The 23313-nt window shown below is 44.0% G+C and overlaps 2 long non-coding RNA genes across 5 annotated transcripts; one reads left to right on the top strand and one right to left on the bottom strand.

Annotated features, from left to right (window-relative positions):
* The first annotated feature begins 467 nt into the window (after positions 1-467).
* On the top strand, positions 468-22973 carry LOC112059194 (uncharacterized). 2 transcript variants are annotated; one of them, XR_006173227.2, is made up of 4 exons: positions 468-2122; positions 12079-12184; positions 15432-15551; positions 21658-22652. It is a non-coding gene; the product is annotated as an uncharacterized LOC112059194 (long non-coding RNA). The 2 variants fall into 2 exon arrangements; XR_002888449.3 differs by lacking the exon at positions 15432-15551 and having other exon boundaries at positions 21658-22973.
* On the bottom strand, positions 506-7304 carry LOC103305900 (uncharacterized). 3 transcript variants are annotated; one of them, XR_010593352.1, is made up of 6 exons: positions 7181-7304; positions 6915-7023; positions 6232-6345; positions 3949-5686; positions 3490-3557; positions 506-3208 (listed from the first exon to the last, which is right to left on the bottom strand). It is a non-coding gene; the product is annotated as an uncharacterized LOC103305900 (long non-coding RNA). The 3 variants fall into 3 exon arrangements; XR_010593353.1 differs by having other exon boundaries at positions 4698-5686; XR_010593351.1 differs by having other exon boundaries at positions 3490-5686.
* Positions 22974-23313: the final 340 nt, after the last annotated feature.

Raw genomic sequence — 23313 nt, 5'->3', positions numbered from 1 at the left:
AATTATAACCTATAACATTACTATAACCTTACTGTAACAATTACTATAACATCACTATAACAACCATGCTCAGTGCATCATGAGCCTTCCAAAGACACCCACCATGACAAACTTTGCATTGGATACCACACAATCATTTTATAAAGATGAACATGGGGGTGTAGGGTGTCACCGCATCTAATGGCAACCAAAAGCCTAGGAGGGATTATAGTCAGGATATATGGACACCTTCAAGGCCTTAATCACAGTAATCAAGATGTTTAAAATAGTCTTCCCCTTTTATTTCATTATGTTCCACTCTCCTGATACCCAAGCTAATTATGAACACAGCACCCAGCTATTTCCCCTTCAAAACAAACACCACACTTGTAGAGATATGTTTGTAGAATATTATACTTTAGAGACGCTCCCTCATAATGGACAGTATTATGGACATAGGAATTTGGAGATGTGCTCTGGAGGCAGTGAGGGTGGGGTTTGGGAACTCCGCAGAGCTGTGTGAAGCAGTTCACCACAATTGCTGTCCAGTTTGTTTTATTAAAGTTTTAATATCTTTCTCATTCACTGGTTTGCAATTTAATGAACTTCAAGATCGTGTCAGAAGTGCTGAATGAGAAGGAAACTGCAGTTATTTTGAAGTTAACTCCTGTGTTTGCAACTGAAAGCAGAGACAAAGGGAGAAACCAGAGAACACTTTAGAGACAGAGCTGCAAGCCTATGTAGATTTGATTGTAAAGTCAATTCCCACAGCTAACAGGAAACTGCAACAAATAAGAGAGGAAACGGAGCAAAATGAATCATTGGGAATCCTTCAAGAAGTGATAATTAAACCGTGGCCTGAAGAAATAAGCAGTTGCTGTCCAAGTATAAGAGAGTATTGGAACTGCAAACATGAGCTTACTGTGATAGGTGGGGTGATTTCCAAGGGCAGTAAGGTTGTAATTACAATGAGCCTCCATAAAGAAATTCTACAGAAGATCCACAAGGGTCATTTAGGAATTGAGAAGTGCAAACAACAAGCATGAGAGGTGCTGTGCGGGCCACGGATCAATCATGACATTACTCATGTGGTCAGAAACTGCTTTTCATGCTGAAATACAAGCCATGCAAACAGGCAGAGCCACTGAGACCTCATCCAGTTCCACAAAGGACTTATGAGGAGGTAGGCACGGATTTATTTACCTGGGAACCAAAGGATTATTTAAGAGTCACAGATTATTATTTCCTGCATCCAGACATTGGCACACTGCATAATACTAAGTCAGTGATAGCTGGCATGAAGGGAATCTTCTCCAAACATGGAATTCCAGATGAAGTCTTTAGCCATAATGGACTGCAACTTTCCAGGGCAGATTTTAGGCAATTTGCCATAGATAGGGATTTTCATCACAAAACATCAAATCCAAATTACCCCCAATCAAATGGATTTGTGGAAAGATTTATACAGACAGTAAAGAACCTTATGAAAAAGACCTTTGACAGTGGGGATGATTTGTATAAAGGATTACTGGTTTATCAAAGTACACCCCTGGAGAATGGCTTTTCTCCAGCTCTGATGTTAATAGGAAGAAGGATCAGATATAATTTACCAATTACTGAGAATGTACTGAAATCTCATAACAATGATACCATACAGAAGATGAAAGAAAATCAGAAGTGGAAGCAGAAATATTATTTTGACAAAAGGGCCCGTGATCTCCCATCTCTTAGCCCAGGTGATGGAGTGTGTCCAAGGAATCACACCTCTAATACTTGAGACCAAAGAGATACCATTAAAGAACAGCTGCATCCAAGGTCTTATGTAGACCAGAGGGACACATTTCGACGTAATCAAAGGGATCTATGAGTAATCCCAGAAAGTTCCAACACATTGACAGTAGATGTGGACTCTGGCATTTCCCATCTGACTGATCCTTTATCATCAATGCACAAAGGAGAAACTGCCAACGAACAAGAGAACAACTCAGACTGTAATGAAAGGTTGATACTGAGAAGACCAGAACGGGAAAATAAATGTCCTGAAAGACCATAGAGACTTGCTAACCTGCCTGGGGAATGCGTATTTGAAGTGAGTGGTAAAAACTCAATCAAGAGTGATATGCTGGTAATCTCTCTTTACTAGGTAGGTGACACATTGGGTTTATGGAAATGTACTACATAGGTTGAAATGTAATGCATGTGTTATTAGATAGCTGTTAGCTATATATATATATGAGTTAATTCATTTCTCTTTAAGAGGGAAGATGTAGAGATATGTTTGTAGAAGATTATAATTTAGAGATGCTCCCTTATAAGGGACAGTATTATGAACATAGGAATTTGGAGATGTGCCCTGGATGCAGGGGGGTGGGTACACCGCATGGCTGTGTGCAGTTCACCACATTAGCTCTCCAATTTGTTTTATTAAAATTTTATTCTTTTCTCATTCACCGGTTTGTTATTTAATGAACCCCAAGATTGTTACAACCCCAATGATCCCTAAATGTTTGATCCCCCAGGACCCACATTGCTCTTCTGGCTCTACACACTCATCCCCTGATCTCTACAATGACTGCTCCTTTCAGCACCCTGTGCTTAGCATCCAGCTCCCTCACCTTCTGGTTTATACTTCCCATCCATCTCTCATCAATTCCAGGTGTTCCATTCTCACAACACACACTCCTCCTGGGGAAGGATTTTGCCAACAAAATGATCTCCAAAGGATCAATCACCTTAGCACATACTCCTTCTCCTGATCACTGCCGCCCCACTTCCCTCACATGATGTAGTTTTTAATCTGTTTATTTTTGGCAGTGCCACACATTGCCCATGTGCCCCCATAAAGTGCAGCTCTCATTGATTTCTGTCCCATCTCTCATGCATTATTAATGTATCTTCCACAGGAATAAGTGGGCACACTCAGTCTGGGATAGGGTTTCACTCCCCCGTGGGTTCTCTGGTGTCGAGTGAGCGATGAATTCTGGCTGAAACTTTTCCAACACTGAGCACATGTATAGGGTTTCTTTCCTGGTGTGGATTCGCTGATGTTGAGTAAGATCTGATTTCCGACTAAAACTCTTCTTACAGTCAGAACATCTATATGGTCTCTCTCCCATTTGCGATCTCTGATGTTTAATAAGGTCTGCACACATGTTCAGTCTCTCTGTCTTGTGTATTCTCAGGGGAGAATTCTCCTCCTTATTTTCACTCAGGAAGACCTCATCATCTGCTGAAATAAAAATATATATGATTTCTTTGGGGGGGGGGAAACAATTTCAAACCCCAGAACTAAGAATGGCAAAGGATTTATCCCAAATCTAAAAATTATTTATGAGATTGATAATCAGGAACCAAATCTTTAGAGAAAGGATGGGGCCAATTCTGAAGCAAAGTAATGAAGACCTAGGCCTGGTCTACACTCGGGGTGGAGGGGGGGGGAATCAATTTAAGTTACGCAACTTCAGCTACGTGAATAATGTAGCTGAAGTCGACGTACTTAGATCTACTTACCGCGGTGTCTTCACTGCAGTAAGTCGATGGCTGATGTTCTCCTGTCGACTCCGCCTGCGTTTCTCGCCCTGGTGGAGAACCATAATCGATGGGAGAGCACTCGGCGGTAGATTTATCGTGTCTAGACTAGACGCGATAAATCGACCCCCGCTGGATTGATCGCTGCCTGTCGATCCAGTGGGTAACGTAGACAAGCCGTAAGGCTCATATCCTTAATGGTATTTAGATGCCTAACACCCATTGGACTAAAGGACTAAGCACAGGGCTAGCATCCAGGAATGCCTAAATTCTAGTCATAACTCTGACACCAGTTTATTAAATGAATGTTCTTTGAACATGTGAAACACTATAATGGTCACCAAATATTATTACTGTATTAACTGATGGCTGTCTTGGAATTCCAGCATTATACTTTACTCATGGATCGTTTCTCAGTTGGTTCAACAACTTAGTCTTCACCTGTCTGGGTAGCTTTCAGAACCTCTCTTTTTTTGGTGGCCTGGAGATCTGGAACACATGGCTCTTCCCCTCGTTCCGTCTGGGAGATCACATCAGGTTTGGGAACCAGAAATCCCATTCATGAGACAGAAAACAGTTGATGTCATGATATGTTAAATATTTGGGCAGAATTTATTAACCAAATGAAAACAATCATTCACCCAGTGAGATCACAGTCTCAAATGTCTCCCACATGACGCCCCTGTAGAGTTCTCTCTGCCTTTCATCCAAAAGTGCCCACTCTTCCTGGGTGAAATACACAGCCACTTCCTCGAATATCATCTGTATCTGAAACAGGAAGAGTTCCCTACTCAGCTGACAACCCTAATGGTCAGTCACTAGCTGGGTAGCAGAGGATAGAGCAGCATTAGGGAGCGTGAAAAGCATCCTGAGTGTAAGAGGCAGGATACACGAGGAAGGTTCCCCTGAAAGCTTTGTGGGTTTGTTTTATGCAATGAAGGAGAGCGAGAAGCGGCAAAGAAAATAGAAGAGGGAAAGACTGCAAAAGACGGAGAGAGTCAGGGAGGTTTCTGGGCTCGTTTTGTTTAAGGAAGAGGGAATGAGGAAAAAATTGGAGAAAGGGAGAGAATTAAATTCTAAAGTGGCATAAATTAAATTCCTCCAACTGTTAAGAATTACCTACGTTAAGTATGCTTTTAAATGTCAAGTGGATGGTAAGAAGAATGTCAGCCCAGACCCTCAGGACTCACCATTTTCTGGTGCTGGATGAGTTGTGATTTCCGACCGAAGCTTTTCCCACACTTAGTGCATTTATAGGGATTCTCCTCCATGTGGACCCTCTGGTGACAAATAAGGTCTGAGCTCCAGGAGAAGCTTTTCTTACATTCAGGGCACTTATAGGGTCTCTGTCCTGTATGGATCCTCTGATGTTTAATAAGCGTTGACCTGCAGCTAAGCCTTTGCCAACACTCAGTACAATCGTGGAGTTCCTCGCCCATGTGGATTCTCTGATGTACAATCAGATCTGAGTTCTGACTAAATCTCTTCCCGCATTCGGCACATTTATGCTGTTTGTTCCCTGTGTGGATCCTCTCATGCTGAATGAGCGTTGAGCTCCGACTGAAGCTTTTCCCACATACTGCACATCTGAAGGGTTTCTCTCCGGAGTGGATTCTCTGATGCTGTGCAAGTGTTCAGTGTTTATTGAAGCTTTTCCCACATTCAGTGCATCTGTAGGGCCTCTCTCTCCTGTGGGTTTTCTGATGACGAATGAGTGTGGAGCTCAGAGTGAAGCCTTTTCCTCATTCCAGACATTTATAGGGTTTCTTTCCCATGTGGATTCCCTGGTGCTGACTAAATTTAGAGTTCTGAAGGAAGCTTTTCCCACACTCAGTACATTTATAAGGTTTTTCTCCCATGTGGAGTTTCTGGTGTGTAATAAGATTTGATCTCAGACAGAAGCTTTTCCCACATCCTATACACGTATTCGGACTCTCTCCCTGGGCAATGATGCTCTTGTGTCCTCCCAAACCTCTTTCATGGCGAACCAATTTATCCTGGTTCTTCCCTACAGAATTTCCCTCTTTCCTTTCTGACCTGCCCTGACTCTGAGATTTTTCCACAGTCAGGATTCCGGGCAATATCCCCTGCTGGTCTCCCAGCTAATGTCCAGTATGGTTCTGTCTTTTTGGGATCTTTCTGCTGAGGAGTGACCTCTTCAGGATGATCTTATTGTCTGCTAGAATAAAAATAAAACGAACTATCATTATTTATAAGATTGAAAACCAAGATTTCAATCTTCTGCATCCCTTCCACACAGGGGATCAGTTCTGCTTCAAGATTTCCTCCGAGCACTCAGATAAAAGATGGATAAAGGGACCACTGATAGATGATAGCACTTTACAATACTGGTTAACTTGAGATGAGACAGACCTGAGAGACCATTGAGGATTTGTTGGAACTCCATGCATCAATGTCATCTAAGTCTAAGATAGCTACTGTACTAGTGTGATGCAAGACTGCATTTTTAAGTCTCTTTGACTGGACTTTTTGGCTAGCTGTCACTGTTGGAATTCCCCTCAGCAATCAGTATCCTGGCTAGTGTCCTCTGGTTCTGATTCATATTGTTCTGACCACCACGTGGGAGCATTGAGTATATGCACCTGTTTCTCAAGGAAACATATCCTTTTGATCTAAGTTATAGGAAGGGAGACTGTATACAGTACTACAATGAGGGAGACCTTAGAGATGCAAATAAATAATGAACATAAAATAAACTCTCACCAGTTCAGGTGCCTCTAAAGATGTCTATTTTCTTGGAGTCTTGGAGAGTCAGGGCACCTGACTCTTGCCCTTGTTCCACCTGGGAGATCACATCAGGCTTGGAAATCATAAATCCTACTCATGAGGAAACAAAACAAATGATAGCAAATATTATTAAATACCTGTAGAGTACTCACGACAAGCAATGACCTGTTATTTTAAAACTATCTCCTTTATGTGCTGGAGTGCCTGTTGGCTGAACAGACGGAGGATGTTTACAGAGCTCTTGTGGGAAAGCAAAACTTTTACGGTAGGAGATTCAGAGATATGCACACATATGGGGACTTGATGACTCAGCACAAGTATTAAGCTACTGGCACTTGATCATTTCTGTACTTGCAGATCAGTCAGAGACCCTTCTGAGAATGAAGCAAGAGCCAAGGAAGGGGAATAAATTATTTTGTATTACTACAAGCATGTACATGTAAATGCAAGCATTCTCCTTTCATAGAATGCTCTTAGCCTGGTAGGATTAGCACCGCCACTGTGTTTCTGAATTTAGTATTTCACTGAAGGGACACAGTTTCTATCACACAGGATCTGGGAATGGTATAAATTCTTTCCCCGGAAACATAAGGAACCCAGGAAAGAACCCTGAGCGGAAGCCAGACTGGGCACTAAACAGAAACAAAAGGTGCTATTACCTAGCAAGAGCTTGGTGTCACAATCCTCCTGCATGATATCCCTCCAGACACTTCTCTTTTCTTCATCCCAAAGAGTTCCCTTGTCTTTGATGTAGAATGTCTCTGCCACCTGAAAGTACAACCATTCCCCGGTCACTGCCTACAGCTCCAGCAATAATTCCACCTCTGAACAGAGAGGGAAGGAGCTGGCGGTGTCAGGGCAACATGAATAGCTTTCAGCAGCACAGGCAGGCTCTAGGGATAGGGGCGGAGCTGGTGCAACATACCTGCACAAGGTCTGTGTGTTTATGCAGCTTGATGTGGGCCGGGGTGTGGAAGCCCGGGGCAGCTAACAGGAGATAGAGAGGGACAAAATGTCTTTTGTGATAAACAAATCGATTTTAAACTAAAAGAAGAATTTTAGATATAAATTGTCCCCGCTCCCTCCCCACACACACATGTCCCCCTCAGCCAAGGCAGCTGGAGCTTGGTGGAACATAACAACATTTAGAAATATAATAACAATGAAAAAGTCAAACTGAAGCAATTGAGGAATCCAAGAGAAAAAAAGGAGGCAAATGACAGCAAAAAATAATAAATATGGGGCCAACAACGCACAGTCTGAAAAACAGTTCCAGAGTGAAAGTAGATACCTTTTAAATGTGTGGTGCGATGGATTTCCTGGGGGGAAATGGCTCCATACCATCAAGAAAAGTGTGATCGCCTGCCAACTGAAAATGCCACAGTAGGATCCCTATAAGCCATGTTGTGTGGAACATGGATAAGCAGCAGAATGAGGCTCAAAGATGAGGTCACAAATATAGCTAGGACCTGCCATTAAAAGCTTATACTTAGTCAATTCACCATCTTAGACATAGCAAGTATAAAGAACGCAAAGCAGCCCTGGTTGCTCAAAGCAATGAGCACAGATGCTGCTGTGGTTCGAACAAGCTGCAAATGACATGGAAGCCCTGATAAGAGGGAAGCACAATAACTGAGCCTTGTGGTTATGAGGCAAGATACTACTGCTGCAATGGTCATCACAGGGCAAATAAAGGCATACCTTCACAATTGGTGTAACTCCAATGAACTGTCACGTTATGTCCAACTGGGAGTTTTCTGTGAAAAGGGCATGCTCAAAAGCAACAAAACTATTCTTAACCTGACTCACTACTTCTGAACAAATCCCTTCAGCAAGTGGGGACAGGAAGGAGAAGTGAGGCACTGTGTAGAAAAGATCTTCTACCCAGAATCGAGACTTCCGCTCTCCCAGAAATGAGTATGAGGTAGCTCCAGTTCATCCAACCAGTGACAGCATCCAAGAAATCCTCCAGAAGAGAGACCAAACTTGCAGGATCCACAGGGCAATGTACATCATAAGCTGTGTATCATCAGCTTAGTGATGATACTCTTCCACCCAGATAGAATTTTGGTACATTTTTCAAATATATAGCAACAGAAGAGACTGGATTGCTCAAAGAAGGACACCACATTACAAATCTTTCCATAAGGATGTAATTTTCCATTCCCAGTAACTGACTACTAACATTTAGGTATGTCTAGATCCTCTGGAGGGCAACTTCTCTTATGGCTTGATCCAGAGCCTACTGAAGTCAAAGGAAAGCCTCCAACTGATTTCAGCAGGCACTGGATCAGACCTTTAGTCAGCAAAGCAACTACCCATGGTTAGTCATATAAAAAGATACTAAAAAGTGCATCATGACCAAATTGGCCAACTGATCCTGTCCTATAATTAACAGCATGATCCTGATCAGCCTGGCCTCAGAACCGAAGGAAGCCCAGCACCCAGACTGGAACCTGTTATGTCACCACTGGTGCCCAACCCCCAGACTAGAACCTGCTATGATGTTGGATAAATAGCTACCAGCTTCTCCATCTATCTCCTTCCCCAAAGATGGGACGGTAGAGACTGGGCAATATTTGGTGTTAAGGACTTCAACATCAAACAATGTTTTTTTAAGGAAGGGTTGAGCCTCTGCAGACTTACAGCTATTCCACACCCTCCCCTTATGAAGTCTGGTGTTGATGATGCTGGTGAATAAACGTGGGGGTGCAATGGAGCAGATTTTGGCGATACGTGATGTTTGGAAGAGGGTAGCTGTGGTCTGAGATGTCTTCAGGAGATATGGGTGGGTGTGGTAGGAGGCAATGTTTGTGAATGGTGTTTGGGGTAGAGTGCGTGATAGAGGGTGCTGTGGAGGACACGTGGTAGATAAAGATGAGCAGTGGGCAGGGTGTTTCCACTACTGGTTCTACCATTGCTGCAGAGGAAATAGCGCCTTCCTGGCATTTTCAAAACTTCCACTTGGTAGGACTAGCTAGTTCTTGGGGAATGTTTGGGCTTGGTGTACAGGTACACATTTTATTGGCATAACTATGTCAGTCAGGGTGTGTGTTTTTACCAACCTAGTGATACCGATGCAACCTCTAGGGTGGACAGTTATACCAGTATAGTGGTGCCTTATACTGGTATAGTTATTCCCCTTCCCAAACAGGAATAAACGATACCAATATAAACACTTTTATATCAATACAAATGCATCCGCACTAGGTACTGCTTTAGCCACACCCCTATAGTCAGAGCTGTACAACTTACTCCTATAGTCGAGCTCTTACTCACCAATCCCCTTCCTGAAATCCTGGCAGAGAGGGTCAGCTGTCACCATGTGTGCTGAGGATGCACACACACCTATGTGCGGTGCCTGAATTATTCTTATTTCCATCCCGGTGCAGCTCAGACTCCAGTCCCCTTCCTTCCCTTACCAGGTCCTGCTGCTAGCAATTCCAGACCTCTCTGCTGTTTTCTGTCCCGTGCCCTGCTGCAGCTCTCTCCGCTCTCTCTTTATCCCAGACCCCCTGACTCACGGCTCAGCTGGCAGCAGGGACGGGGTTGTTAATTTGATCCATGGTGTGTGCCGGGGCACAGAGAGCAGGAGCTGAGATGGGGATTCAGTCAGTCAGGGTCCAGGTGCCGTGAGCGATCTCGGTGCTGAGACACCGGGTTTCCAAGGGATGGCTGGCACAGGATGTTCCATGTGCCTTTCGCTTCCCCTCACATTACTTCCTGGTCCTCTCTGGGGAAAGGAGACATCAGTTGCTCTCCGGTTTTAATCCTTAACTCCCCAGATTCGGGGAAATAAGTAACTCTTTCCAAAAATGCTCTCAGTTCTCTCCATCACCTTAGCTTGCTCAGAAACAGCAATTCCCTCTCATGCCAGGTCAGATCGGATCATTTACCCAGCAATCCCACCCTGACAGTAAAGAGAAAGTGCAAAGAAACCTTGTAATGGACAATTAAGGAATAACCTGCCCCTGTGCTATATCACTAACCCCCAAAGTTACAAAATTGAGTTAGGTCGCCAAAAATCAAGAGATTATTACAAAATATAATTTAAAAATGCATTATGGGGGGTGTTAATTTGCCTCTGGGTTTTGAGGCTTTGGGGTACAGTCAGCTCATCTTTTCAAGCTGTTCTGGACAACCACAGTGGGTAGAAACTTTTTTCTTTCAATGAAAGCCGAGATTCTCATATATTCAAACAACTCCAGCAGCTGGGCCCCTAAAACAAACACTAATTATTTACAAGACTTCCAATAAAATTGTGAGAGGTGTCACCACTGCATGGGGGAAGTTTCTTCCTAGCCCCTAGCATTAATGGGTTGGCCTATACCCTCTAGCATCAGGGATTATCCTCCTTACTCATATTTATTCTATCTAATGTAATTGTGGATGTTCTCATTGTCTATATAAATGTCTCATCCTTTTAAAAATCTTGCTGCAGTCTTGGTCTCAATAATATCTTGTGGCAGTGAGTCTCACAGGCCAATCATACATTGTGCAAAATGTATGGATTCCCTTTAGTCAGCTTTAAAATGTATTTTCTGGTTCCTTTCATGTCCATGTGTTCTCCTGAGAAAGTGCAAACAGGAGAGCCTGACTGCTCCTCTTCAGTCCAGTGACCTCGGTCCTATTCCTGTCACTGTTAATGAAGAAAGAGCCTCCTCTGCAGCTTATGCCATCTGAAGCATAGAGGTATGAAGACTTTAGATACACATAATCCCCTTCTACTCCTTGTACTTCCGGGAAAGTGTGTCTCTGATTCTGATTATGGGGGGCTCAGACCCATGTTCACAAGGCACCCACCCAATATCTCTGCCTGGGAGGGAAGGGGGCATAACCAGTGCCCTCCAATAGGAACAAGTGTTAATTTGCATACTAAGTAGTACATTGAATTATTCATTTTGACATAATTTGGGGGAAAATTCATAATTGGAATGAATCAAGTCATTGCTATTTCATCTCTGGTGTTTCCCTATGTTTGAAAATATTTTTGGTAAGAGAGAGATGAGTCACCTGGCACTTAGTAAATATCATCCCGCTTTTGGCAGTCACTCCAGGAAGTGCAATTTGTGTAACTGAAACTCTGTTAGTATTTGTTTAATGGGGTTCTTGTTTCTGCAAGGGATCCTCATTTAGCTAGCTTGAATGAAAAGTATTAGTGTTCTAAGGTGTTTTGTTTATGTATGTGTGTGTAAAAATAGCACACAGTATAATGCAGTCTCTGCTGCTTATGGTTGGCAGCTGACTAGGTGGGAATCCAAACAATGCCTGGGGCTCTGAGCTCCATGCATTTCCTGGAGAGGAATGTTGAAGTTGAGGAGCAAAGAAAAGAGCCAGAGGGAAAAGATAGGCATCAATCTTTGATGCAATCGTTGATGAGGTGCGTTGAGGGAGTCCAAATGATATCAGGGGCTGTTGGGGCAAATAATTCATTGGAGTGGGTTCTCAGTATGGAGGGAGAAAGCCATAGTAATTCACTGTGTTTCGAGATTAGCTGGGGATGTGTGTTTCTGTGAATGTGTGCAGGGGCAGATTAGTTTTTTGGGCAGTGGTTTGTGTGTGTGTGAGGGGGGCAGGACTGGACTGAGGAATAGATACTGTTGGCTTGCGCATAGGACAAGAGCTCCTGGGAAGGATATGATTACATCGATATCTCACTTTTCACATTTTTATGAAAGTTGCTAGTGCTTGTGAAGAGACACTTGAAGACATGACTCCAGCATAACTGATTTGGGGGCGTCTGCCTGAATCTGCGGAGAGCTGGGAACAATGGGGTGAATTTTCCAAGTCATCTCAATGGCATGTTGGTTTCTTTGCCCGCAGAGCCCTGCCAATGTCATCCCAGCAGAGGACTGTGCGTGTGGCAGGAGAAGAAGAGCACATTGGGGCTAGCCATCCCCAAGCAAACGGCCACTGGGATGGATTTCTGGTAAGTACCAGGGGGCCTTGTGCTGCTGTTCCTGCCCGTGGGGTGCGTGCCAGAGACGACCCTTGATGCTGTTCATGCTGCTCCTGAAAGGGTTGGGGAGATGGGTTTGTTGCCATCCCTTGGGGGGAAAGTGGCTCCATGCCACTGCCTCGCTGGGTGGAGAAGTGGGCCTCCTTTCACTGTTATTCCAAGTGGGGAGTGGGGCCGGAGTGTGAGGATCACGTGTGAGTGTGTGTTTGTGTGTGCATGTGTGTCAGAGGGCAGGCAGATGATTAATTCACTGAGAGATAGTTAGGAATGACAGCGCTTGGTCATGGAGTGGGAGCTTCCAGCTCCTCTTCTTTAGTTTGGGTCTCAGTATTGTGGAGAGTTCATGGCAGCTCCTCCCTCAATGGGTTGAGTGCACCTGCCTCATCAGCTGCCCCTCTATAGGGATTTGTGAAGTTTCAGCCATTGGTGGCCAGTCATTATTACTGTAGCTGAGACAGGCAAAGACACGGATTGCACCTGGGGAGGTTATGCCTCTTTGAAACTCAAGGTAAGCTCCCCCAGTGCAAATGGCAACTTTGCCTGTCAGCACTAGTGCTTGCTCTGATACAGCTACAACAATGGCTGCAACCCAGTGAATCATCAGTCTGGGCTGGGCCGGGCCTAAAAACATATTTGCAAATTAACCCCCCCCCCTTTTTTTTTCTGAAGATGCTGGCAAGTATGAAGACCTCTGATGCAAACCCTTCTCTTGCTATTCCTCATTGTCGGCATCTCAGTTGAATCTAGGGGCTCAGGACTGTTTTTCAGAAAGAACCCCATCCCCACCCATTGCCTGAGAGGGGGCAGGGCCTAGCCAAAGTTCTCCAATGGGAGCAGGGGCTAATTTGCATGCCAAGTAGGGCCACAAAATGTGCATTTTGACATTATTTCTGAAGTAATTCTTTATAAGATCTAATCAGAATGCTGCTTCAGCTGGCCTTTGAGACCCTAGATTTGAAAAACCAGTACACAGCTGCATCTGCTGGTGCTTACAGTGCCTCTCCCTCGACTCCAGGAGCTACCCCCCAGAGATGGCAGTAGTTCCTCCTACTCTCCTCTGCTGGCCTCCTGTAGCCATTCAGGGAAGAGGTAGATACACTAGCTCGTGCTGCTTAGAAGTAGTGTACAGCCAGCCCTGAAGCTCCCATGCTACCCCCGCTTGCCCTTCCCCCAGGATTAGCTGGGCAGTAACAAGGGGGTCTTGTATTATGAAAACAGCAAAGCCTGGTAATTCTTCTCTAGTACCATCCCCCTCTCTGTCTCTTTGCACATTCTCATCTTCATTGGTTTGAGAGCCTTCCTTTCTGCATCTCCTGTCATACTTCAGCTCATAAATTCTCCTCTACCGTTGAAAAATGGATCTTTACTTTCTCTGTAGCAAAGCCTATTAATCCTTCCCTCCCCCATTAACACACTTAGGAGTGAATGGTTCTATTTATTTCAGCTCCCTGTGCCTCAGTTTTCCCATCTGTCAAGCGCTTTGAGACCTACTTATGAAAAGCATTATGTAAGAGCAAGGTGATAGTGTTATTCAATATACTATATTTTTACACCATTGATTGCTGCATTTCATACCCCCCAGGCTTTCAGCTGTCCTGTAATAGATCCCCTCTTTTATTCCATTTTAAAGCAACCTTTGCCAGGAGAATGGATAAATCCATAGTTAAAGCAAACTGGAGTTTTACTGTGATCCAGTGAAATATTCAGAATCTATTTGCTCCTGCAGATAGACTATTGAAATGACACACTTCTCTCAAATGCATTTATTAGCTTCAGAACCTTCTAGGCCCCTCTACAGGCAGGAATAAGCAGACTTAATTTGTGTTCTGTGTGATTAAACAACGTCTGGGCTGTTTTATTAGTCTTTGTACACCTGTGATTACAAGAGGCTATTCTCTCTGTATACTTTGCAGGGTGTCTGAGTCTGCCTTCCAGAATCAATGTAACTTAATTTGCACAATAAAGAAACCCAAAGGTTTTAATGCTTCACGGGTTGACTTCAGGTGACTGTCTCCTGTGTCTTCTCTGTCAGTACTATAAATACATAAGAGAAGAAAAAAAAATCCCTCTTATCCCTCCCAGCCTCTAGTCAATTACCCCCTACAACTCCTCTCCCTGCTATTCTCCTGTTCAGAATCACTCCCCACAACTTGACTGATCACCCAGTGTCTGTTCTCTGCTTTCTCTTCACTTTACTTCTTACCACTCCCTCTACAAGCATCCAGTCTTTTAGTATGACAGCTCCACCCTCCCTCATGCTTCGAGTTCTTACTAGCCAATGTTCAGAACACCCAATCCCCAAATGAGCAGTAACCTCAGGAACATGTTTGCTCTCCCTCCAATGCTCGATGCTCCAGAAAATGTATTTTGTTAATTGGAAGAGTGACTGATACACCTAAAAATGCAGCTGCCCCCCTGATTGCTATTCAACGTGGAGACTCAGATGCAATAACAGAAGCGCTTTGTTTCGGAGGCTTTCCCCACGCTGTGTACATCTGTAGGGGCTTTCCCCTTTGTGGATTCTCTGGTACCTAACAAGGTGTGAGCTCTGGCTGAAGCTTTTCCTGCACTGGGGGGCATTTATAGGGTCTCTCACACTTGTGAGTTATCTGGTGTCTCAGGAGGTCTGAGCTCTGGATGAAGCTTTTCCCACACACCTTACAAGTGTAGGGTTTCTCTCCCGAGTGGGTTCTCTGGTGCTTGATAAAATGAGAACACCGACCAAAGCCTTTCCCGCACTTAGCACACTGGTAGCGTCTCTCTCCTGCATGGGTTCTCTGGTGGTTAACGAGGTCCGTGTTGGCACTGAAGCTTTTCCCACACACCTTACCTCTGTAGGGTGTCTCTCCTCTGTGGAGTCTCTGATGAGATGTAAGGGGGAGGGGGGCTCTCCTGGAAGCTTTTCCCACACTCAGTATATTTAACATGTGGGTTCTCTGATGCTGACTAAGCTCTGAGCTCTGACTGATGTTTTCCCCACATTTGCGCCATGTGCCCAGCCTCTATCCTATGGGGGATTTCTGGCAAAGAGTCATTTCTTTGAGGTTCTTGAAATTTATTTCCTGGTGAGTGGTTTTACCCTGGCTCTTCCACACAGGGGTATTCCTCTCACTTTCTGACGTGCACTCACTGTCGCAGGCTTTTCCCCAGTCAGAAGTTCAGGAAATATTATTGTTGGATCTTTCCAACAACGTCTCTTGTGTTTCCACTGGCTCAGGTCCTTTATGAGAAGGAGAATCCAGCAGAAGCCTCTCCATCAAGAACGCCTCATCTTCGGGAATAAAAAGAAAATATGCACATGATTTGTGTACTTGGGACACATACAAGTGTGGAATAGGTAAACTTCAAAATCACAACCCCAAATCAGAATAAGATAAGAGAGATAAATAGTCAGGAGCCAAATCTTCATAATCCTTGATCAGAGTACCAGAAGGGGACAAATTGTGCTTATAAATCCCATTTGAATATTAAGAGAGGTAGAGGGAAGGAAGTCGATCAGTATTGATGGAAAGCCCTCACTGACATCTGCAACAAGGATATGATGGCAATTGGAACAAGAGAGGACTATATTATTTGAGACAGAATCTGAAGGTTTCATGCTGGCTTTTCTGAAATTCCATCTTCTTATTTATACTCTAATTGTTTTAGATTGCTTATCCTCATTCCTCACTTGTAGAGAAACCTCTCAGGATCACCTTATCCACAGAGACCTGGAGATTTGGAAAACAAGTCTCTTCCCCTTGTTCCATACCGGGGATCACATCAGGTTTGGCTATCGTAATTCCTGATCACAGGAAGAAAAGCAGGTGATATCACACTTTAGAAAACAAATCATGGAGTACTTACAAAGACCATGGACCAGATTCTGACACCTTTACTCATATTGGGCTACAGCTTTCTCCATAAATAGTCCTACTGACTCCAGAGGGAGTATCTGTGGAGTAAGATACTACTCAGCATGAGTAAGTAAATTACAACATGGCCTTGTGAGGTTAAACTCACAGCTGTTCCTCGTTGACGTGGACGTGTAATTCAAAACTGATGGGAAGATGTTCAATGAGGAGAGACGTGTTGCCTCTCCTTTAGAAGCTATCACAACTTCCCTACATAGGGACTCATGGTGCACACTTATTATGCCACCTGCCAGTTCCTAAACAGTACACCACGTCAGAATGGAGAATCGCTTCCTAAGCCTTGAAAGACCAGCGCTCCCTTTTCAGGATGAAGCCAGTCTTATTGTGAGCATGTGTCTGGCACTGGGGTAGGAGGGGAGTAGAATAATTCTGGATACGTATTATGTCTGTACATTGACAAAGACACAAAACACAAAGCCATTCTTCCTCCTTAGACATGCATGCAAGCGCTGTAGAAAGCAGAGGGACATACAGAAACTCATGACTATGCTCAGGCAGATGCCCATATACGCTGTCTGTCATGTACCTCAGAGGGTTGGAAGGCAGGCTCAAACTTTAGTATTCAGGCCAGCCTCTTGTCAGGGAAGAAGTGTGTCTAGCTAGGCATGCAGGCCTAGATCCACAAAGATACTTAGGCCCTTATGGACTTAGGCACTTAAGTCCTGTTTTTAGACGTCACTGTGAGCCACAAACGCCCCACTCACCTGCTGCCTGACCCTGTAGGCGCCTAAATTTGCTAGGCACATACGTTTTTGCAGTAAAAGTTCCCTACATGTCCATTTTCTGCCTCTAAGCATGCGCACTGCTGCCTCATTCTAGGCCTAAACCCCAGAGCAACCCACAAAAGGGAGGAAGATAGGCACTCATCTGCCTAACGTGCACAGGGCCTGATCAGGATTATAATATAGGTACAGGCCAATTTGGGCTATGTAGCTGTGTAGTAGAGTCCTTAGTGGGCTGGGTGGCCCAGTGGGTAGCATCCACTCAGCCATGGGGTAGTGGTAGGGGAGCCTAGGCCCCCCCACTCCATCAGCCTCCAACCCCAGGCCCTAGGAGGGTCAGTAGCATTGACCCTGAAGGGTGGGGACCCTCTGAGTTACCCTCCCTGGGACACTCCCTACCAATACTCCCTCTACTTCTGGTTCCAGATAAGGAAAAAGCCCCAACCAGGCTCAGGATACAGTCCTGGTACTTCAGGGAGGTGTCTCTAGCCCCCTTTGGCAAAAGCCTGCAAGATAGATCTCTACTCCTCTCCTGCCTTCTGGGCCGGGTTGCTCCCCTTTCAACCCTGTCTCCAGTTGGAGCATGCTCTGCAGGGTTGGACCAGCAGGGCTAACTGGGCCCAGGACTGTCCTTTAACCCCTTCCGTCCGTGTGTGGGGTTTGTATACCCCAACACAAGCTGCTATATTAATGCTTAATAATATGTACACTTAAATGTTTGGAATATGTATTGTGGGTAGTATTATCAGCATAATATATATGTAGATAGACAACATATATTAGTCAACACAGCTTACTCAGGCTTTGTGGATTGCAGTGTTGTTCCCGTAATTTTCAAGGTGCCGAAAAGTTAGGTGTTGCGATGCTAAGCATCACAATACCTAAGCCCCTTTATGGATCTGAGTCCAAATGTCCCCAAAAAATAGCTGTCAGGTGCAGAGACATCAAGGAAGGCAGACAAGCAACCACAGGCACTAAACAAATAGCTACCCGCTAAGGAGCCAAAGGCAGACAGATAGGATCTAGCAAACATGGCACTTAAGCACATAGGCCAGCAAGCATGGAGAACTGCAGGTGGCTAGGCAGACTATGGGGAGGCTAGCAAGCACCTATACAAGTCAATGTCATCTTGCAGAAGCAAAGACAGCTGAATCCTACTATTTTATCCTGGGAGTTAAGTTCTCAGATAGCAAATCCACTCTGTTGCCCAAATCAATTCATTGACAGCCCAGCACAATTGGACACAAATCCTGGGATCCGTATTTCAGGCACCCCCGATAAACAATGGGATGAATCAGCATAGGCTTGAAGTCTGCTACTGCTCCAATGAGTATCTGCATTTGGCAGCCAGACTAATCTGTACGCTCACTGCACAAGCCCCTTTTAGCAAAATACAGTATTCTAGAAAAAATTAACTGAGCATAAGGGAGCCATGGATTAAAATGAAGAAAGCTTGATTGTCCGTGGCCACAACCATCCTAGAACACACATGGCTCTGGAGCTCTCACATGTGCCTTGAGAAACCAGTTATCTGTGTGTGATATACGGTTGCCAACCCTCCAGGATTGTCCTGGAGTCTCCAGGAATTAAAGATTAATCTTTTAATTAAATAGTATGTCTTGTGATGGAACCTTCAGGAATGCATCCAACCAAAATTGGCAATCCTAGCTGTGATGAGGTGTATAGACCCTATGCTGCAACAGCCATAAAGGGGTTAATGGATAGATCTGCTACTTCCCCACTTGTGGCTAATTATTTGAGGAGCAATAGCTGGGATAAAAGGCTGCAGCTTTGGCAGAAAGGGGTAGCAGCTGGAGGGGACTACATAGAGGGAGTGCTTCTAGTGGGTGCTTGTGCTGCCTAAGGCGCAGACCCAGAAATGCCATGGGGTGAGAGTGCTAGGAAATAGCTATGTGGGACTGGACTTTCTTAGGACCATGTTGTTGGGCCCTTAGGAAGACTGCAATACAAGGATAACAGTAGCTGACATGGGCCTGGAAGACCAAGAGAATGTGATCTTAAAAGGTCAGGTATCAGAGGGGTAGCCGTGTTAGTCTGAATCTGTGAAAAGCAACAGAGGGTCCTGTGGCACCTTTGAGACTAACAGAAGTACTGGGAGCATAAGCTTTCGTGGGTAAGAACCTCACTTCTTCAGATGCAAGTGAAGTGCATCTGAAGAAGTGAGGTTCTTACCCACGAAATCTTATGCTCCCAGTACTTCTGTTAGTCTCAAAGGTGCCACAGGACCCTCTGTTGCTTTTTAAAAGGTCAGTATATTCTTAATACCCCTTTAGAGCTGGGGAATAAGATCCCCTCCACGCTGGAGCTGCAGACAGCCTGCAAGCCTAGATCACTCAGTGCCTCGTCCAGATTATATCTCCTACAGCTGTTGTTATGGTACAGGCATGCCAGGGCAGAAGAATGCTTATTAATCTTCCCAAGTATAGACTGGCTCAGAGTGTCCTAAGGCAAGCAGGGTGTGAATTTCTTAGGGTCTGGATGTGATAATAAGATGCTGTCTGGTCTCCAGAACCTCTGCTTGCATTTGAAAGCAAATGGAACCCTTGAGATGTTTCTTAAGACTTTGTAGAATTTTTTTCAATTTATTGGTTGCCAACTAATCCAAGGTAACTAGCCTTTACAAAGATGGTAATCTGGACAATATAATCACTTGCTGGTTTTTGGCTGGGAATTCTGAAGATGTGGGGGAGGAAGGAATTGTTCTGGGTCAAAAACTATTTGATTTTTGACTATTTTAAAACTTTTTTAAATTGCCTTTTCAGTTTGAAATAAGTGTTTTCAAATTTTCTTTTAAAATGTTTCACTTTGAAAAGTCACAACAAAATACTTTTGTTCAGAATCTTTAGTTTTTAACAGATGCAGGTCAGTAAAGTGGACACACATTTGCAAAGTTTCAGTGTTGCTGAATTGGTGCTGCTTCCTCCTCACCCTCATTTTAACCCCGCCCCCCCCCACCACCACAACCACAACCACAACAAAACTCCAGCAGAAAAAATGGTACCTCACTCTAGTCCGGACAATTTGTAAACTGGACACTTCATGAACATTTGTTCCAGATTACAAAAGTAGCCTGGAACAAACACTTATGGAATGTCCAGATTAGGCTTCATAAAAGATATTCACTACATTGGTTAAGAATACTAGTGTAGACATACCTCTAGTCTGGAAAAGGCCTCTGTGGATCTGCATAGATCCTGGAATGAGAGGGTTAAGAGCTGTAACTGACTATTGACCATTAGGGCTTGATTTAGATGCCTAGTGATGCTTGGCAGTGATGATTGATGATGATCTCATTTCTCATGTGAGAAGGGGGGGCAGTCACAGATTTGCACAAGTTACTGTAAGTGACATCTAATTTTGTGAGTGGTATTTGGGAGACTTACAAGTGGTGCTAAGTCCGAAGATCCTAGCAGAGCCCATGGGCCTAGTGAAGCCTCAATGGGGGACAGCCAGGTGGCATGCACAATCTCCTTTAGAGGCATCTAACTCTGGTGACTGTGCTAGGCAGAGTTTAGAGTACCACCACCTTCTTCTCCCCTCCCAGCCCTAAAAAATCTAACCCCTTGAATTTTTAATGTGGAAAAATAAGCAGCTATTTTCTTTTATCCATCATCAAAAAAGGACAAGCACCCAATTCTTTTCTACCTCTTCAGATCATCTTTAAAACACGATGTGCCAAATTTTGAGCTGATTTGTGTCCACACTTATTACAATCCTTCTATTCCCCAATACTCAAGCCAGTCCCTTAACTTCTAATTAGCTTGCCATTAGGCAACTGCCACACATGCTCCCAGCAATCATCTAATCATTGATTTTTAGACAGGAGCTCCTCAGGGCAGGCGATGTCTTATGTGTTTATACAGTAATTGGCACAATGGGACCCTGAACCTGATTAGTCTTTTGGTTGCTATTTCAATGCAAATTATTATAATAATTCTTTAGGGGCTTGTCTACATGGGGCTATTGACTAGAATAACTATTGTGGAATTCAACTATTCTGCTAGAGCTATTCCAGAATAGCTCCATGTGTGGAATGCTCTATTCCAGAATAAAAGTGGGGTTTTAATTTATTTTAGTCCAAACCATAGAGCAGGCAGGGACACAAACAGAATTGAAACTTTTTTTCATTTCAGCTTGTTACTTAATTGCTAGTCCCACAGTACTCCTGCCACCTCTTTCATTGCCACCCTTACGTGTTGGATTCTTCTTTTCAGTTCTCCAGATCTTTCCGATGGCACTAAGTGTCCTTCCCAAGTACATATTCATTCTTCTGATTCAGCTTCTCTCCTGAAATTTCAATCAACAGCTCTGCCATCTTCCCTACTAGTGCAACTTCATTTTCTTTGTGTTTGCCCTCAAACCATGGTCTTGACACACATGTCCATTGACACCATAGTTACCAGTTACCCTTTGTCAGTCAAAATGGCCAGATCATATGCTAGTTTTCTGTCTTCACAGGCTTAGTCTAGGATGAAATGTCAAAACGGAGATGGAAATATGCTGATTCAGACTTATCGCTAGGCAAACAAGTGAGCAGGCAAGGCAAAATTAGGCCCCGATTCTGTAAGTTACTCCACATGGGCTGACCCCACTGAAGTCAGTGGGCCTTTGTGCAGCACAAGGGTCCATCTGCATGCAGTAACTTGCAGCATCAAGGCCTAAGAGCTATATATTCAATTCTGTGTAAAGTGCTCCCAAATCAGAATGCTACCTTTCACAACCTCTTTGCATGGGTCCAAAGGCTATTAAGAATTGGGTCCATATGGGTTTTCTTCCTTTCTCACAGGGCCTACAACAGACAGAAGGATTCAACTCTTCTCTTTGCAAAACCAAGACACTTCCCACACTGTCTGCCAGTAACAGAAGTACGCTGCTCCCCAGATTCTGCAAGACAGAAGGATTTCCCTTCTCCCAAGCTGCCAAACTTTTGAAGGTATGACCCACTGGGTGGCTGTAGACAAGTCCCTTCACCACCTCTTTGTGCCTAATCTGTAAAAATGGAATGGCACTGCCCTCCTTTTCAAAAATGCTTTGAGCTCTACTGAGAGCTATTTAAAAGCTAGGTATCTTATTATTAAAGATGCAGATAGACACTTTTTTGAAAATCCCACTGGTGCCTAGGTACCTAACTTGGCACTGAGAGGGAGGCACTGTTGCCTAGTAGATAAAGCACCACACTCAAGATACCTGGGTTCTATTCCTAGCTCTTCTACTGGCCCACTGGGTGATCTTGGGTAAGTCACTTTAATTGCTCTGTGCCTCAATTTCCCCATCATTACAAAGGAAGTCAGCATCATTATTCCCATTTTAAAGTTCTCTGGCATCTTACTGATGAAGATTTCTTCTATAAGAGTTAGGTATTTTTTATTCCCCCCCCCCCCCCCCAACCCATCCACTCCCGCATTGAAATGAATAGGAATTCAGCACCTAGCTATCTGCAACTTTAGGTACTTAAATACAGGGTCGAATTTAGGGGCAGATGACCCAGGCAACCACTGGGAGGCACCAGGCTCAGGGTGCTGTTTTTGTTAGTGACAAAAGGGAAAATAGAATGTTTAAAGTAAAACTTTTCAAGTATTCTGTATGTGGATTAATCTTAAAGGAATTTTTTTTTAATTTGTTTATATATGGCATGAATAAATACAGATTTAACATTTCTAGTGTGCAAATTTATCATCTGACAAGGATAAATCCTACATGAAAATTGTACATCAAACTCATGAAATGGGCTACAAATGCAATAAAAATGAGGGTTTCAAAAGTTAACAAATGACGTGTGTGGGTATGTGTGCTGCAGATGCTCCTTGCCTGGGGTGCCATTTGGTCTAGGGCCGGTCCTGCCTAAATACCTTTTGAAAATGTCCATGAAATGTACACCTTTCTTGAGAGTTAGACAGAAGCATTTATTCCCCCTCTTTCAGATGAATTTCAATGTATTAATTAAAATGTAAACTAAGAAATCCTATTTAGTGCTAGCAGTGAAAATGACTGTAATGGAATGTTAAACTGTAATGTACTGTTCCACCACTAGGTGGCACTGTATATAAAACATTCTAAGCTAACCTGAGCCATAATTGGCAGAACATTAAAGGATCTTATGATGAAGACACCTGGCATGTCTATAAGCAAGCTCTGTAGCCAGTCCATATCTGATACAGAGGAGCATGACTGGAACCAGTCACTGATTGTTCTAGGAATCTGAAAACAAGAAGAAAAAATCATGGGAGGGAAGCACTTCCCACACTTACTGTGCCATTCTCCACTAACATGCTTCAGCGTTTGCCCTGCAGGGAACATCTTCAGTACTGAAGTTAGTTCAGCCTGTATAGCCCACTCATCCTTTCCTTCTCCAGTGAAGCTGCCAACAAAGGGGCCAGCAGTAATGGGGTAGGTTTGTGGTGAGGTCACCCATCCAGTTGGATCTAGCCTGAAACCACCCACC

Source organism: Chrysemys picta, chromosome 1 (assembly GCF_011386835.1).
Source record: "Chrysemys picta bellii isolate R12L10 chromosome 1, ASM1138683v2, whole genome shotgun sequence".
In the NCBI taxonomy this organism is placed as follows: Eukaryota; Metazoa; Chordata; order Testudines; family Emydidae; genus Chrysemys; species Chrysemys picta.
This window is presented reverse-complemented; position numbering and strand designations above follow the sequence as displayed.